At 50.3% G+C, this 16,651-nt stretch overlaps 1 protein-coding gene across 1 annotated transcript in view; it reads left to right on the forward strand.

Annotated features, from left to right (window-relative positions):
- Window positions 1–16,651, forward strand: part of LOC108579280 (protein turtle-like) — an 89,840-nt gene that overhangs the window by 12,305 nt on the left and 60,884 nt on the right. The window lies entirely within an intron of this gene.

Below are 16,651 nucleotides of genomic sequence, written 5' to 3' on the forward strand. Positions count from 1 at the left end.
GAATCAATAACGGTGCCTGACCCGGCCGGCTAGAGCGGGTCAAGTGGCCATCCGCGGCTGCAAAGCCCGGATGCTTGGGTGCACCGAATGCAGGGGTAATATTAGCGAGCTAGTTTCGGCTAGACTCGAGCGGGGAATTGCCGAGTCAGCTCATTGGGATCGCGCTTTGTTCCGCTTCGGTGGGCTCGACGCGCACCGGAGGGCCATCCACCGTTGCATTCGGCTTAGACGAGTCGCACTCTATCTTGTCCGCCCGTTTACCCTTCTCCAGATCCGCCCCTATTCATCCTCTATCGTTCGAGCGCCTTAAGCCGGAAATTCATTGCTGTGCCACGCGACTCTCCCTCCTTCCACCCCTCGAACTGTTGTCTCCGTTACATCAACCGGCCAACTAGATTAGCTAATGCTGTCGTTTTCGTCCCTCCGCGTTCCTTTCTTTGTTCCGTTTCAACGGCCGTTTGGTTCCCTGCTGATAAAGTTATCACGCGCTCTATAGACTTTTCTCGATATTTCTCTTCGGGAGGTTTCAGGCTCGACAAGAAATCCGCCGACCTACGTCGTAACATTTCTGTTTTTGCCCACGGACTTGGCGTCAAGCCGCGCGATCATTTGACCCGCCGCGGCGCGGTGCGCGGAACCTACGCCCGTGTTTTGCGTTCGTTTCGTACAGCGGGTATTTGCATGTTAAACGTTCTCGTTATCTTCGCTTCGACGTTGCCCCGGCTCGCGCCTGTCTTTTTACTCGGGGCGAACTTTCAAAGTAGAATGTTAATGGTGGACCGCTGCTCGTGACGGCCTGTTAACGCCGCGTGGATTTTCGACCGACTGATTACGGCCATTCTCCCTCTCCTGCCGATCGTTAGTATTATTATTATGTAAATGACGGCGCATTACGTCGGCCAAGTGTGCCGCGTCTTGGACGAAGAAAAACTTTGGCAAATTTTTGTCCCTTATCCCTTGCAGTCTGATGGACGTAGCGCTTTGCAGCCTTGCGAAAGGTCGGAAAAGGAAAGAAACCGAGGAGAGCAGGTGAACGAGGATCGTTGATAGTCGATGTGTTATTATGTGCCGGGGCACGGCGATATGAATTTAACCGAGCGGAGAGTAGGACAGCGCGGTGACGTCACCGGCAGCCACGACGACCAGGGAGGAAGACATCGCGGACGCCGGGTAAAGTGGAAGGTTTGAGGTCGGTCTGCCGTTGACGTAACACACAGAGTCTCGCCGGTAGAGAGCAGTCTGAAGAAGGGGTGACTGTAAAGTGAGACAGAGAGAGCAGAGGGTGGAGGACACTGGTTGACGAGCATCGGTATCGACCGACAGAGAGAGAGAGAGAGAGAGACGCGTCGCAGCGTGTGGTCAAGGTACGCTGGACCGTGTGTCGTGGACCTTAAGAGTCCTCGCCTGTCTTACCACCTCTGTGCAGCAGAGCAGCTCCGATTCTCGCTCTGCACATGATCAGTTAACGTCAGACAGATCTGCGAGGATGTCGCGTGGTCCTGAACAAGAGAAATACAGCGAGAAGGGTGTAGGTATGAACCGTTTAGGGAGGATTAAACTGGTCGGTCGTGTGGAGAGGGATAGTGTGACGAGGGTGAATCTTAACGGCTAGAGAAATGGATAGCGTGGAGGAAGGATCTTTAGGCGATCATTTGGAAATAAATATCGGTGGGTTGAAGTCCGTTAAGCTTCCGCCAGAGAGGGCACGCGGCCTCGTTGATCATAATATTCTCGTTCGCTGTTAATAAATTGCCGAGAGGCTAAGGCCAGCCAGAGCTCGAGCACCGATAATGAATCACAACAATGCCTCGCGTGGCTAATGAATTATCTTAGTTCCCACACCCCGCGGCCACCTTCTCCTCCTCTGCTATCCTCCCTCTATTCGGCAACAAGAACATCGGCGCCTCTTCCATCATTTCGGTCTGCTAGAGCCACAGCCGGGGCGGCTGCAGCGCCGGAGAATCGGCATCCGCCGATGAAAAATTACAGGTGCAGCTGACGACGCGTTAAAGCCTTATTATTAATTACGTCCAGTCAGACAAGGTCTCTCGCTCGGTCCACGATCCCCGAGACCAGTCAGCGGCGCCGTCATTCCCGGGGACATTTTTCAAACCACCGTTGCTACCGTTCTTCCTCCTCTTTCTATTCTCGGTTTCTATAATCGCCCAGGGGAGGCAGCGAGCGGCAGAGAGGTTCGGGGTCGGAAATGAAATCGTCGAAGCTCCAAACGAGATTTCACGGGGAAGGTTGACTCGCGAAATCTCCGACAGCGGGCAGCTTCGAATCCCATAGGTGATTGGTTCGGACCGCAAATTACTGGGATCCTCTCTGTAATCAGAGTGGCGCGTGGTAACGCTTTGAGCCGGCTTTTGACTCGACGCCGTGACGCGACGCGACGCACCGAATTAACCGTTCTTTGACGGCCGGCCCTGCTGCTGCAAGCGGGACAAAGTTCTCCGTTGGGAGAATATCACCGGTGTCGTTTCAGAAAACGAAAAAGTAGCGGCAGGAGTGCGGATGAAGAGGAGGAGAGGGATGGGAAAGTGGGATGCAGCTGGTGAAAACGTTAACTATTCGTGTCGCGTGAAACGACGCGGACTGCATTCACGTGGCGCAATTTCGCGCCGGACGTTACGTAATTACGGAACAACGAAATCGCGCGCTGACTGCCGGTCTCTCTAGCAGGAAGAAGTGGCTGTATCGGTATTAATTAAAAATTGAAGTTTTCCGCTGACTGTGCTGGCACCGGCTCCGCGAAACTCCGGCGAAACCGAGTGTCAGGCATACTCGATACGACGAGTGCTGTTTCGACGTTGCGTAACTCGATTGGTTAACATCCGACCGACCCTTTCCCGTCCCTTTTCAACTACCACTTTAATTTCTATCGATCTAGTGGCCCGATTCGCCGATCCCACTGCCATACAGCCCACCTAACATCTGATAAACAGCAAAAGGTACAATCGGGCAATTTCGTTCTGAAACATGCTCGAGGTTGTTCTAGACAGAGAATGGGTGGTTCCCTCTCTTAGTCGCGTTACGGATAGGCATTGAATCGTTCCTCTCCACTCTGTTTCACCTCACCGTCAGCATGTTTAAGTAGAATTAAACTTGTCGATTGTACGTAGAACCAATAACGAGAAGTTGTACGAAACACTTTAAGGCTCCGCTGTGTGCGAAGCAGTTCCATAGTATCGAAGAGAAATAACGGTAAAGCGATGATGAATACAGCGGTGCAAGCAAAGGAAATGAGGTACAGTTTGGTCGGATAAAGGATTTGGCGACAGTGTTTGAAATTGGAGAGGGGTGAATCCGTTCTAAAACACGAATGCCTTATCTCATTTACACGTAACTTTCGCAATTATCTCCTGATTGACTAGCTTTCGTGGCTGTGTTGCGCCCGCAGACGCGAGATTTCCACCGCGTGAACCGATCGAACCGAACAAAGGGACCTGCAGCGGCGCGCCACACGAAAATCGGTGACAGCGTGGGAACCGTTCTCGCGTGAGTGCCGCATGGTCACGTACACGCGAGCCTATGAATTAATTAAAAAGCGCGGATTGATAATGCGCCAGCTGACGTCGTTCGAACAACGAGGAGAACACGATCAGCGTTTAAAACGAGATGAAAAGTTATCTAATTACAAGGCGAAGCAACGATATGGTAGCCGAGAGAGGGAAGAAGCAGAAAAGTTCTCGCGAAGTGCTCTCTTCTCGAGCAGTTTCCTTCTGAAAATAATACGAGTTTTGCGAGAAGTCGAGCAGTATTTTCTCGTAACCGTACACGTGTCTCTCGCCCCTGTCGCGGACAATGTCTCGAAACTGCTCCATTTCGTCGCCGCGACTTCTCTCTTCTCTTCTCCCTCGCCACCAAAATTATTCGCAACGTTCTCAAACGAAGAACGCCTACGAAACGTGCAGCTATTACCCTCTTCGTTCTCTATCCTCTCGAGCTTTTAGAGGTAGGATCGATCAGTCGGTTCAAGTACTTACTCGAACACTCGAGCAGCCTTCAGCTATCTCCGATGGTCGAATAATTAAAGACCATTGGAAACGCGACGGTCCACTTTGTAATTTACACGTGGCCCTAGTGAATACAAGAGGATTGAATTCGACTGGTCTGTAATCCACCGAGAAATCTAGTCAGACAAAGTAAATACTCGGATTAAAGCCAGAGAGTAACCGGGCAAACTTGAACTTCCGGCGAATATCCAACGACGTTTTAACCGCGATAAATTTCACCATCGGCGAATCGCAACCTTTTCAATTGGAAATCAACCGACCTAGAGTCACGCGTGCTTTTATCCACCGATAACCGGGGGTTTATCGAAGAGGAAGTTCGTCGAGCTTATCAATTAATAAACGCTCTCTCTCTCTCTCTCTCTCGAGAAAGAGAGAGAGAGAACCGTGGTTCGCGATGGAAACCGACGATGATGGTTTTTTCGCACCATCTCGACGGTTTCGTGCTCGCGTACACGCAGCTACACACCCAGAGAGAGGCCACGGTGTGCTGGAGTTAATTCGATATCGGATCACAGGTACGCCAAGGGGCCGGCAGGTTGAAAGATACTACCGTTACCAGACTACGCTTACCTTCGCCAGAATGTAATCTAGGAGGTACGTGAGCCCGCGGGCAAACACGTTGGAGTCGTGTAGCGAAAAGCGACGGTTCGTTCTGTTAGGAGCTCTTCTCAGCGGATCCTTACCATTTCGTTCCTGTAATATTTTCACGTTAAACGACGAAATTGACGGTTCTCGGTGTTTGGTAAAAACTGGAAAGCCAGCGATGGATACAACGCGTCGACGATAATAATTACATGCATATAACGTGATACGGACGAGATTAAATTACAATTGCCGACAGGTAAATACACGTTTCAGGTTGGTCGGTCGAGCTCGTTTCGCGACAGGAAAATATCACGGAGTTATTCGGGCGCGAAACAGTGGGGCCGGTAGGAAAAATGGGGGAAAAACGAACGAATTCTCTAATTATCTTTTCCTCTATAAAATTCGGCAGAGGCTGTGACTCGCGGGGGTCTAAATTACATGCAACGCGTAATCGAATTTCACGAATGAAATATTAACGGCGGGGCGGAGTTTACGCGGCTGCGAGTGTATTATTATTAATTTGGTCGGCCGCGCGTTTTCCCGCGCGTAATAACTGTTTATAATTTAATACGATTCGCGTATCGGGGCAACGAGATTGTTTGAATGCGAGCCGAGGGGGAATTGGCCGGTGAAACTCGATTTACTTGGAGGTATCGGTCGCGCGTTATCTCTTGCCATGGCTGGCGCGCGCGTGGCACACGCGTGCTCTCCGCTTAAGCCCGTTTGCCTTGATGCCTTTCGCAGGCGGAACGCATCGAAAACGCATCAGCCGCGCGGTGTAGGATGCGGCAGGTGTATCGAAGATCGGCTGGCTGGTCCGGATAACTGCGGCCGAGATTGATCCTGTTTCACCTATTAATAATTCCGGCACCCGTCAACTATACCCCGCTATTTCTGGGCTATACGAGGGTTTAGGCTGCTTTTAGTGGAAAATTCGTCGACTATCGACCCGTTGATTTATCGTCTCTTAAGGGGTTACTATCTGTCTGGAGATACGACGAAAAGAACAGGCTATAAATTGGGGAATTTTCTTGGAAAAAAGGAAAAAGGTATCGGCGAGTGCCCGGTCGCGCAGTAACACATGATAAATTAATAAACAGTCCTTTCCAGCCGTCTTCCTAGCCCCCCAGCAAATTCCTTCCCTATCATAAAAGCAGTTCAAGTCGCATCCTGGTCATATTTCCTATCCCTTTTCCCAAATTGTTTCAACTTTTGCCCACCACCTTCACCCTCACGTTCTCCTTCCACTAGTTTCCTAATATCCAATCACATCTCCGCATTTTTCGAGACCTTCTTTTCCACCACCTTCAACGTCCAACCAATCGCAACGTACACCGACCTAATATATACCCACGCACCACCGCAAATAAAAAGAGTTGAAAAATATTCTTACGGAGAGAAACCTCTCACACCAACTACTAGAATTTCGCCCTTCCGGGATTAACACATCGGGAGCGCAACGATACTAACCGAGCTCGAGCTGAAACCAGACTCGGTCACGAGTCGAGCATCGTACAGCGAAGATTATATCGAACTTTTCCCAGGAAGGAAGACTTGTAGCTCTGTCAATTTTTTAAATATCCGTCTGAAATCTTTCAGTATAGGTTCTTAAAGGATTGGAGAACCGTTGTCTACGAACGACCGAATAAACGTGGGATCTAACGTTCGACGCATATTCCTGAGAGTGTAGAACCTATCGATCGTGACCACGATGGCGGGCATGGTCAGGTTGGCTCGATTTGGAAACGCATTAGCGGGAGCCATGGGACATCGAAGACCGCGCGCGCGAGTCGCCAGGATAAGCGACGCCCGTAGAACGATCGTGTCAGCGTTATTAATAATTCCCGTTCACGTCGGATAACGTTCCGAATTTGCACGGCCGCCGCGTCGGTCCTGGCTGCGATTCGGCTTTTTGCCGTTGAATTATTAATATCGCGGCGCGTCGTTGCCCCAAACGATCCCTTTTCCTTCGCTCCTCGCCGCGCGAACATGCGAGAATTTTGCAAACGTGCAACGGAGGAGGGAGAGATGCGACGAGTCGACGTGAAATAACGCTTGTAAGCCGAGGGCTAGCGCGAGAAAGTCTCGAGGCTTTGATAACGAGGTTATTGCGATTATGATAGCGCAGGAGGGAGGACGAGAACGGAATAGCTTGCAGCTGGTTTCGAGAAACTTTCTCGTGATAAAGGTCCCGCCTTCAAGTGGGTACTTTTCTCCTTCCACGAGAGACGGTAGACGCTCCTGAATCGAGCATTCTGTAGACGCAAAGTACACCTTCCGCGTTCGTACCTTCGGACGAACTTCCACGCGACGACGTTGTTATCCTTCGCTGAGAACCAGAGATAGAGGCGAAGAGAGGGAGAGTAACGAGACGAAAAACTTTGAAGCGAAAGCGACGAATAAGTTCCTCCGTTGCCCTTTTAATTCTCCGTTTAGAACCGAGCACGATTAAACGACGCGATCGTTGTACCTGTGCACGAACGGTACACTCGAACCGTTATCGCGTTTGAAGCAGTCGAATTGCTGCGTGCAAGTTTTTTTTTTTTTTTTATTATTTACAAGGGTCGGAGAAATGCGATGAAATTCGATTTCGTAGGGTATGTACAAAATACTTGATAAATATCTTCCATCAAGGGGGAGAGATATTTCGCCGCGCTACTAATTCAAGTGTTCGATCATGCACGGTTTGTAACAACTTTTAAACTCGACTTTTTCATTTACCGCGATCAAAGCCCCGTGCGAATCATTTTTGGCTGTGCATCAGCTTTTACATTGGTCGACTAGCATTTTTTTCTATCGACAGAAATAAAATCCTCCGGTTTATGTTACCCATTTCGTACCCTCTTCGCGTTTTTATTCCTACTCCTCCTGTAAAAATGCGCTCTCGTTTTACGCAATTTTGATTTATACGGTATCAATTAACCCGGTAAATCGAGGGGATGGTAATGTCGAGTACCGACGAGCAATATCAATCGGGTCCTAAATTCTCGGACCTGTTACGATCGTCAGGAACACGCTGAATTATTACGTTTCAAATTGTCCCGATATATTTTACACATTCTGCAGAATACAGTGGATAATTTACCGGTGATATAGCCGCGATATCCCGAAAATGCAATTCCGCTCGTTGACGGGCGACGAGAGAGAGAAAAAATTGTCGATAAAAAAAAGTCGGGAGGGAGAGAGAGAGAGAGAGAGAGAGAGAAAGGAGGGGTTGTAGGGGATGTTTGAACGGTTCGACGTCAGTTTCGGAAGATTCCGAAGCGATTTGCCGCGCTAGCGCGATCCTAAAATTGAGTTCTCCTCGCGGAGGCGTGTACTTTCGCGTCCGGTGCCTCTTTATCGTTCCGCTTTCACCCGTCGAGCCTTCCAACTTTATTTCTCCTTTTCTTTTTCTCGCCACGCGAAACCTCCGCTCCGGCTAGACGCTGGATCGCGATAAAATTTGACTTCCAAATGTTGCTCCAAGTTTCTCCTCTCCGCCGTCGAATTTCCGATGATTCCGTGGAAACTTCGCTCGCGATGACTCCATTTCTCCTCACCGTACGTCCGTAACTTCGATTCTTCGTCCCTTCGCGATAGCATTTCCTGCAATCGCTTCCTCCATTCGTTCGTGACGCAAATTCTCCACCGCGACGGATCTTCGCCTCTGGTTAACGCTTCTTTCTCTAATTGTCTCAACGAGTGCTTTCGATTTCCACAAGTGTCTCTCGCAACTATCAGCTTCCTTTAAACGATTATCCTCGCGAAATAAGTACGAGTAACCGATAAACAATCCTCGTTTCCCCCGCACCTTCGCGCTCCCCTTTCCCCGCCATAGAACAGGACAGGGCTTTACGAGCTTTATAACCCGTGCCGAGAGCGACCGGCTCGTCCAAGTTTTACGAGGCCTGTTTAAAGATTGCTCCCATCTCGCCCGCTTCCGTTGGGACGCAATTCCGAGGGGCGGTTTTGCTCGCGCTCACGAGCTCGGATAAAGAGAAGCTGACTGGCTGGGCCCTCGATAACCTCAGTTACAAGACAAACGTACCGGCTGTTCCGTGGAATCCTCAAAATCCCCCGAAGAGATGATAATGGAAAAGCGTTTCCTCTCGTCAGCGGAGAGAAAGGGAGGAGCGTCTCGAAGAATGCGTGTACCACGACAGGAGGAGTACTCGAAAGAACAATTAGGTTGGTAGGGGGGAAAGCCAGCTTAATTCTCTTTCTCGACCTCCCGCACAGCCTCCTCCTTCGGCTGTTGGTCGATCGAGGACGAGAGACCAGCCGCTTTCTGCAACGCGAAACCGCATTCTGACGTGCAACGTAATTTCCTACGTGCTCCTCGTGCTTAGAAACACGGAGCAGACAACAATGAGGCTGCCTCCTGCCGACGACGACGACGACGACGACGACGACGCGAGTTTCAGCCACTCGGTCTTCCGAGGCGCGTCTTTCCGCCGGCGAACAAGTGGAAATTACATCAGAGGCGCGATTGTGCGGTCGCCATTGTATCGACTGTTCCCCCAGTAAGCACGCGAGAGTGGAGACGAACCGAGACCACTGGCAACTTTACGAATTAGTACCTACTCGTCGCTTTTTTCTTCTCCTAGAGAACGCACACGAGAGTTGAATCTGCGATCATCTCTGTGCTTCGACTTGGAGCGTCGAATCGACGCTTCGGGGGAGAAAAGCTGCGAGAAGGTTTTGGCGGAAGGAAGGCGTGGCACGGGAACTAAATAAAGGGGAACCAAGTTACGCGTCGAAAATAGTGGGAAACGGCACGTTTCCCGTTGGATTACAGGCGGCGAAACGCCTTTGCCACTTGTTCGCCAACGCTTTCGCGCTTCCGGCTGTTCCGAAAGAGCACCGGCCAACGAGAACGAAGGCGGAGGCGTCGGGACGGGGGCTGAAGAGGCAGCCACGGCTGAAAGCGTGTTTCGACCAGCCCCCGAGCCGCGAAACGAATGTACGAGCTGGCTCGGTAATTAAGAAAGAAGGTGTGGGCAGGTCCTTCTGACAGAGAAAACTCGCGTTTCTCGCACAAACGCGTTCCTCTCTCCCTCTTTCTTCTTTTGTTTTTGCAAGGGGAAATTCGGATGGTGTATATGTGTACGAGAGAAGCAGTAACGGAAGTACGCAAACTATCTTCTTTCTTCTCGCGCTCCTTTTTATCTTGAGAGCTTTCCTGTTGGGGTTCACCAAACCAAGTTTCCTACGTCTCGGATAGATCTATCGCTCCCTCTTCCTTTCACCCTTCCGATTCCTCGGTTCTGCTCCTGCCGTTTAATCCGCGACGATCTCGTGGATGTTGATACCCGCACATGTTTCGAATCGTCGAGGATACGACGAGCGGGGATTATCCGTTCCGCGATTTCGAACGAGGGAGAGGAAAAAAATGTTGCGAGCGGAGAGAGGAGATCTCGTAGAGAAGGGTGACTTTCTTGCGATTCTTGCGAACAAATCGTCTTTATCGAACTCTTTTCTTTCTTTTTTTTTTGCTTAAATTAACCGCGCGATTTCGCGTTTGATCGTCGACGTTCGATCCGAACTGGAGGAACGACAGACGTTTTGCACGTCAAGGGCCGGAGTATTTACATTTCGCGCATTCCCCCGCGGCAAATATACGCGTATATGCGCGTTTTTGAAATATTAAAAGAGGCTTCAGAAAGGGGTGGAAGAGAAGAGAGACGAGAATAATTCAAACGCGTCACACCGCCAGAAAATTTCAACTCGTAGCCAGGTTAGGCACGGGAGAGAGAGGGCAGACAGGCAACCCTTCGCGTTTTTCCATCCAGTATTCATTTAGCATTCCGGTGCGCTGTAAAAGGGTACATTTGCATGGAAATTTTTCTCGACTCGTTCCTCTCGAAAGGTGACGTATACAAATCCACCAGCCCATTTTTCGTGCGGAGAAAGGATTAAAGTATTTACCGTGGAACAGAAATTGTTGTGAGCCGAGGAGGAAGAGGATGGGGAGGAAAATTATCGCGAGCAAAGGACCACAGGCGCTACAATCGCGCACCTTTGCCCCAAAGACGTCGCGCACTAATCCTCCTTTTCACTAGTGCCTAGCTGATTTCGATTTATCCAGGGAACAGTACGAATTGGACGATACTCGAAAGGGAGAAAAAGAGAGTTAAATCTACAACTCGTTTGAAGAACTCTAATTTGCCGTTGTCGCGCGTCTCGAGTACAGCTCGAAGGAATTAGTCGGAAGGAGGATCTCGGAGAAACGTCGACTCTATTCTCGTAATTCGAACACGGCCGAGTCTCTGGCGTAAATCTGGCGCAACGGGGGCAACGAGGCGAGGATTCGCAAACAGAAATTGGCTAGATGAGAGGCGAGACCGGGGGGTGAAATGATGTATTTATCGCGCGGGACGGCGAGCCGTAACTTATGCAGCAGACGCAGAAGAAACGCAAATAGACAGCGCCGGATCGAAACGAGGGAATAATTCTCTGACTGGTTGAAAAATTGCGCTTGGAAATAGATAGCCAGCCGGCAGACTCTCCGCGGAGAGAAAAATGTTTGACTACGCTTCGTTCGAACCGTACCATCGATCCGAATATTCCACGCACACACTTTCCAATTGTTTCCCTCTGAAAATCGTCCAAGAGTAATCACAATTAACGTGCTCGCCAGCCTCCCTGCATTATCCAGCATAGTTCGCGACGCGTGCTCTACAGTGCTAGAAAACACGAAACCCTCTTGGAACCCCTTTTTATTCTCACTTTCACCCCGAACACTCGCCGCGGGTTTACTTAAAGAAAAGAAAACCACGGTCTGTGGTGGTGTGGCTGGCTGGCTGGCTGGCTCGAGAAGTGGTAGTGGCGCGAAGGGCGAGCGCAAATGGAAATTGGTTGCAAAGGAATATTTACTGCCGACGCGGGCCTAGGTGAAAAGCTGTAAGTTATGTGGTGGAACGCGTGGAACGGGGAGAGCATAAAGAGAAATGCACTGACTCGCGGAGGCTAAGGGAAGTATGGCGCTGCGATGCGTTCGAGGGATTTCGTGGGCTGGCGTTTGTCTTGTCGCCTTCTTGCATAGCGGAGGATGTATACATTCTGCGCGAAGAATTATCGACTCGAACGAAATAACAGTTCTAAACGGGAGTAGATAAACTCTTGGGTGTTTGCGACATCCGATACGAGAAATTGCTCGAGAATGCTCGTTCGAGTCTAATAAGCGTTTCGAGAAGGAAAGAAGATGGTTGGAAACGCTTATTGGAGGGATGAAGTACTTGTGATGTGCATAACATACGCGAGGCACGTTGATCGATGGAAGAAGATAGACACGGGGATATAGGAGAAACTAAAGGTACGAAGATAAATTAATACCGTGGAATTTCTGGGAGTTAGAGGGAAACTCCGTGGTCGAGCCAGTTGGTAGTTCCAACCGCCTCTCGCCCTCTTCTTCTATAGGAGAAGCCGCCTCTAACTCGGTCTTCCCGCGGAGCATGGATCAACGACGAAGCCCTTCCGAATCGGATTGCAGCCAACTCCGAGTAGACGCGCGTATATCGTATTTGGCTGTGTCCGGTGCCTTCCAGTTACCAGCTCTCTCTCTCTCTCCCCATCTCTTCCCCTCCACCCCTCGTGTTCGATAACTTTGGATTTCATTAGACTGGTTAATAAAGCTCATTATCCTGACTCTGCGTTAATCGGCTGGAAAGTGGATTGTACGGGATCGGCGTAGCTGCTTTAATTGGCGATTAATTGTTCCAACCAACATGCATGCACCTACGCGTCCAACTTCCCACACAACCGGAGAAGCTGTGTTTTCTGCCGCAACGACGAGAAAACGGGGCGAGAGCGACGCGAAGGAGAACAAACTGTGGAAGTCGCGGGCGCTCGAGTTGGAGGAGTTGACCAATCGCGAGATGTCGCGTCTTCGTCGAACCAAGTGCAAGCAAAGGAGGGGAAGTAAGAAAACGAAAGGGAAAAGGAGGGAGAATCTGTTTGGTCGAAATCGTAATCCCATCGGCCGGTGGTCCTTTGTGGCGGTCTTCGGAATTAAACTTCCGGTCCTACGGAATCTGGAGAATCCTTTGACGGTCGTCGGGTCGACGGTAACTCGATCAGCAATCACCTCGATCCTTCCGCTCGTTTTCCTTTTCTACGCGATCGCGTGCGTTCGTCGTTACGAATGGTTAATTTCGCAGCAAACGGTCTGTCTGTTTCGTTCTTCGCGTACCACGAATGATTTTAACGGCTTACAAGCGAACATTGTAGAATTTGCAGGATGTGCCGCTGAAAGAACGTATCGAAATCCAGCAAGCGCGTAAAAGCTGACACAACGATAACAGGTCGAAAAGCCGGCGTTAATTCAACGTCCTGGAAGTATTACGAAAATTGGCGTTTATAAATGATGCTCGAGGTATTTATTAATTTGCGTGTATTCGGCCGCATGCGGGCTTATGCGCTGTCGCGTGGCGTCGCGTCGGTGCAGTTTCATGGTTATTTCACTGAGCTGCGCGCGGGGGCTGCGTGATGGCTGCACTTTTCTCAGTGGCACACGAGTCGAGCAGCGAGACGCACGTACACGCCGCGTGAAATCCTTGCCTGGGAGTCGAGGAAGGGTGGGCAAAGGTACGAGAGAGGGTGTAGCTAGGCGGAGAACCAGCCATTCATTTGCATTTCACCGGTCTCGTTGGCCTCGAGCTCCATTTCCCATTTCCGGCCACGTCGAGCGTCGAAATGAAACGTTCATTCAAAGCCTCCGGCCTCTTTTTCCCTCTTCTCTCTCTCTCTCTCTCTCTCTTCGTTATCGAGCTTCCTTCGTTCGACCTTCGACTCGGTTCTATAACTTTTAAACTAGATTGGAGCTGCGACTATTTGCAAGGATAAATACCGCGAGAACCGGAAGCTTTACACGGACGGATGAACGCGAAGACCTTTTGCTCTCTCGGTGAAACCTCGTGGAAAAGAGTGGCAGGAGCAGAGGCGGGGATCGAGTAAACAGAATTATCGGAAATGCGGCGGTGCGCGCGCGCCACGAATAAATTTAGATTTAGCCGATTCCTCGATCGGCAAATCCAGGATTCTCTCACCCTCCCCCCTGGAAACCTCGATTCGAACCGTGTTCCTGTCGCGGTTCGCGTGCATGTCGCGTCGCGAATAATCTTCCCGGCGCGGCCTTCCAACCCACGAGCTCTAACAACCGAAACAATATTTTCACAAGCAGCCTCTCCAACCGTTCCTCCGGTTTGCTTTCTCTGTGAACGCGGGCAGGGAAGTGAACAAGGTTCTCCCGAACATTTGCATATCCCTGTTTACGACCACGTAGATCCTTCTAGCTTTTCCCTTCGACGAATTTCCGAGGTATACACACCTGTTCGTCGATGACACCTCTTTGCATCCTGGAACAATCGTTGGGGAGGGGACTGTGGAAAGGTGGTTAGAAAAAGAGCGTCCTATTAGGTGGTCGGAGAGGGAATCGTCGGAGCGTAGAATAATTGGGCATTAAAAGATGGTGGAACGCGTGTGTACGCCTTCGGACGCGGAGAGGCCAGCCTAGGGCGGTTGGTACCGGGCTGGTACCGTCCAGAGGGACATCGATTTCCTGGCGAGCAATTCGATGCTCGTACACGGGCCAGCACACACACACGGACGTAGGCGTGCGACGAGTAGTGCATGTACGCGCGCACCTTGGCGTGCATTATTAGGTGACCGGCGTGTATTGGAAGCATCGTGTGCGTTCACACGTACGAGAGTAGCACGGGCAACGACTAATATCGGCTGCCGGATGGATTTATCTAAAATTAGAGCTGCCGTCCGATCAGCCGACCCGTCGGGTTACCGATGTCTCGTTGCCCGCTCGTTCTCCTCGCGTTCAACCTATAGACTCGGTGTAAATTTAGAGCCGACCTGACATCGCCGGTCCGACATCACGCCGCTATCTTTAGACGAAGGTAAAGGACCCTCCGCGATCTCCCGGGTCGCTTTTCTTCGATCCTGATGGCGAGCGAGCGAGCGTACCGGGTTCGCGACTTTTGCTATTGATTTTCGAGAAGCTGCGAGCAGTCAACCGGAGATGCTCTTTGGATAAGTTACGACGAAGCCTGTTTGCGGCTACTTTGTGAATGTACGATCCGTTCAGCTGAAGGGGTGTGCTTTGATTAGTTCATTCGAGGCTCTCTTCTGCGGTTCTACAATTCCGAGTAGACTTGCGAAACTTGCCAGTTTTCCAGACCCTCCAATTCGAGCTTTCGAGATCTCGTTAAAAATCTTACTTGAGATTAGCGAATAGGTTTGTCCAATTTAACGCGAATATTTTTTCGGAGAGTAGAGGAATATCGTCTTTGATAAAGACAGGAGTGGCAGAGGCGAGCGAGGGTCAGGAACAATGAAACTGAAGCGCGACCGGACTGGGTCTTCCGGTGTCACGTTTGCAGTCGTTCCACGGTTCTCGAGAGCGAGTGTGCGTCTCTACCGGAATCGTCGCTTCGCCGAGACACTTTTCACGGGACGAACGAGCGGCCGATTAGATTTCGAGTCGTAGTTTTCCGGTTCCCTCCGGCGAGCCAGCGTTACGTTACTCGTGTTCCTCTCCGCGAACAGCTTTAGGGCCACAATTCCCACGAGCCGCGGAAGAGGGAAGTTAATAGTCAAAGGCTGTGGCGGTCGGTTCGCGAACGAGAACAGGGCGGTGTCGAAAGATGATAATTAGAGTCCCTCGGAGGTATCGCTCGGAGATTAGAAGGGTGGGATCTTTAACGGGACAAAGTTGGAAAGGGTGGACCGACGGTTGGTAGAAATGGTTTTCGTGAAATCGACGGGGATCGCGTAGATGTTCGTCGGGGGTTTGATACGGCTGCGGCGCGGCGGTCGATTCAGATCCCGCTACCGTCCGGTTCTCAATCATTACAGCTTTATGTAGATTTATGGGACGTCGTATTTTATTGGCGGATATCGGCCGAGTCGTATTTATTCGGTGCACGACAGTGCGCTGTGCTTTGCCGTGCTCCTTCCTAAGAGGTCGAGGACTCTCTCTCTCTCTCTCTCTCTCTTTTTCCACACTAGTCTCCGTCTCCGTCTCTGTCCGACTAGCGTGAGCAGAATATACTGGCATGACATTTATATTAAACTCTGCAAAACTATCGATCGACGCGTGTATATATAGCCGGCGTCTTTTCCACGCAAATAGATCTTTATTTATAAGATTTTATTCTAACGCTTAATCGCGATATACCGGCGGCTAACATTTTACTCGGGGAAAGAAACAGTTGTGGTTGATGACACGTACAACGGGGGATTCTGCAAGAGCGCATCGACGAATATTCGGTTAGCACGGCGTCCGCTGGTTGGCTCGTTTTAAGTGCGGGTATTTAGCAATTTATGGCTGGTAGTCCTTGCCGGAAACGCATCTCTGCGACGGAACTGCCGGGTGGTTGAGCCGCGAACATCGCATTAATGTCAACCAACTCAATTTCCTAGGAAACGCGGCGGACGAATTCGAGCGGATAATTTACGGCAACGCGGATAACAATGGCCAGAGACCCCTGCAAACGACCATTTTCTCCAAATGAAAGAAAAAAAGAATAATCATTCCCCTTGATACGCCATTTTCTCCGCGGTAATTTTCTCCGTTTAACCTCTTCAGGGACACCGACACATACGTGTACTTTTAGATTTTCCGAAAATTCTAATATTTGCTACAGAGAATATATGAAAAACACAGTCTCCCGAAATCTCGAAAAATCTCCCAGGGAAAGTGGTTTAATTGCTGTCGATCTAACCGCGAATATAAACGTAACTACATAAAAAGTTGGATCAATATTTTCCAACTTTAAAAAAATCGTCCCTGAAGTGGTTAACGTTTTACTGGCAGCCTGACGGAATGTATCTCGTGTTTAGAGTAACTGCGAATAAATCGGACGAAGGGTTAAAAGTGTAGCGGGGAATATTTGGAAGAACGTTAGGAGGAATTTTTCCAACGGGAATTTACGTTTCCCGATGCGTACCACGTTATGCCCCCGAGCATTTGAAATTCAAATAGCCGCGATCGCGTGTAGAAAAGCCTCGAGGTTCGATTCCCAGGCTGAAGGGACACGTTCCGTCGTCCAAGC

Source organism: Habropoda laboriosa, unplaced genomic scaffold, assembly GCF_001263275.1.
Source record: "Habropoda laboriosa isolate 0110345459 unplaced genomic scaffold, ASM126327v1 scaffold64, whole genome shotgun sequence".
NCBI lineage: Eukaryota > Metazoa > Arthropoda > Insecta > Hymenoptera > Apidae > Habropoda > Habropoda laboriosa.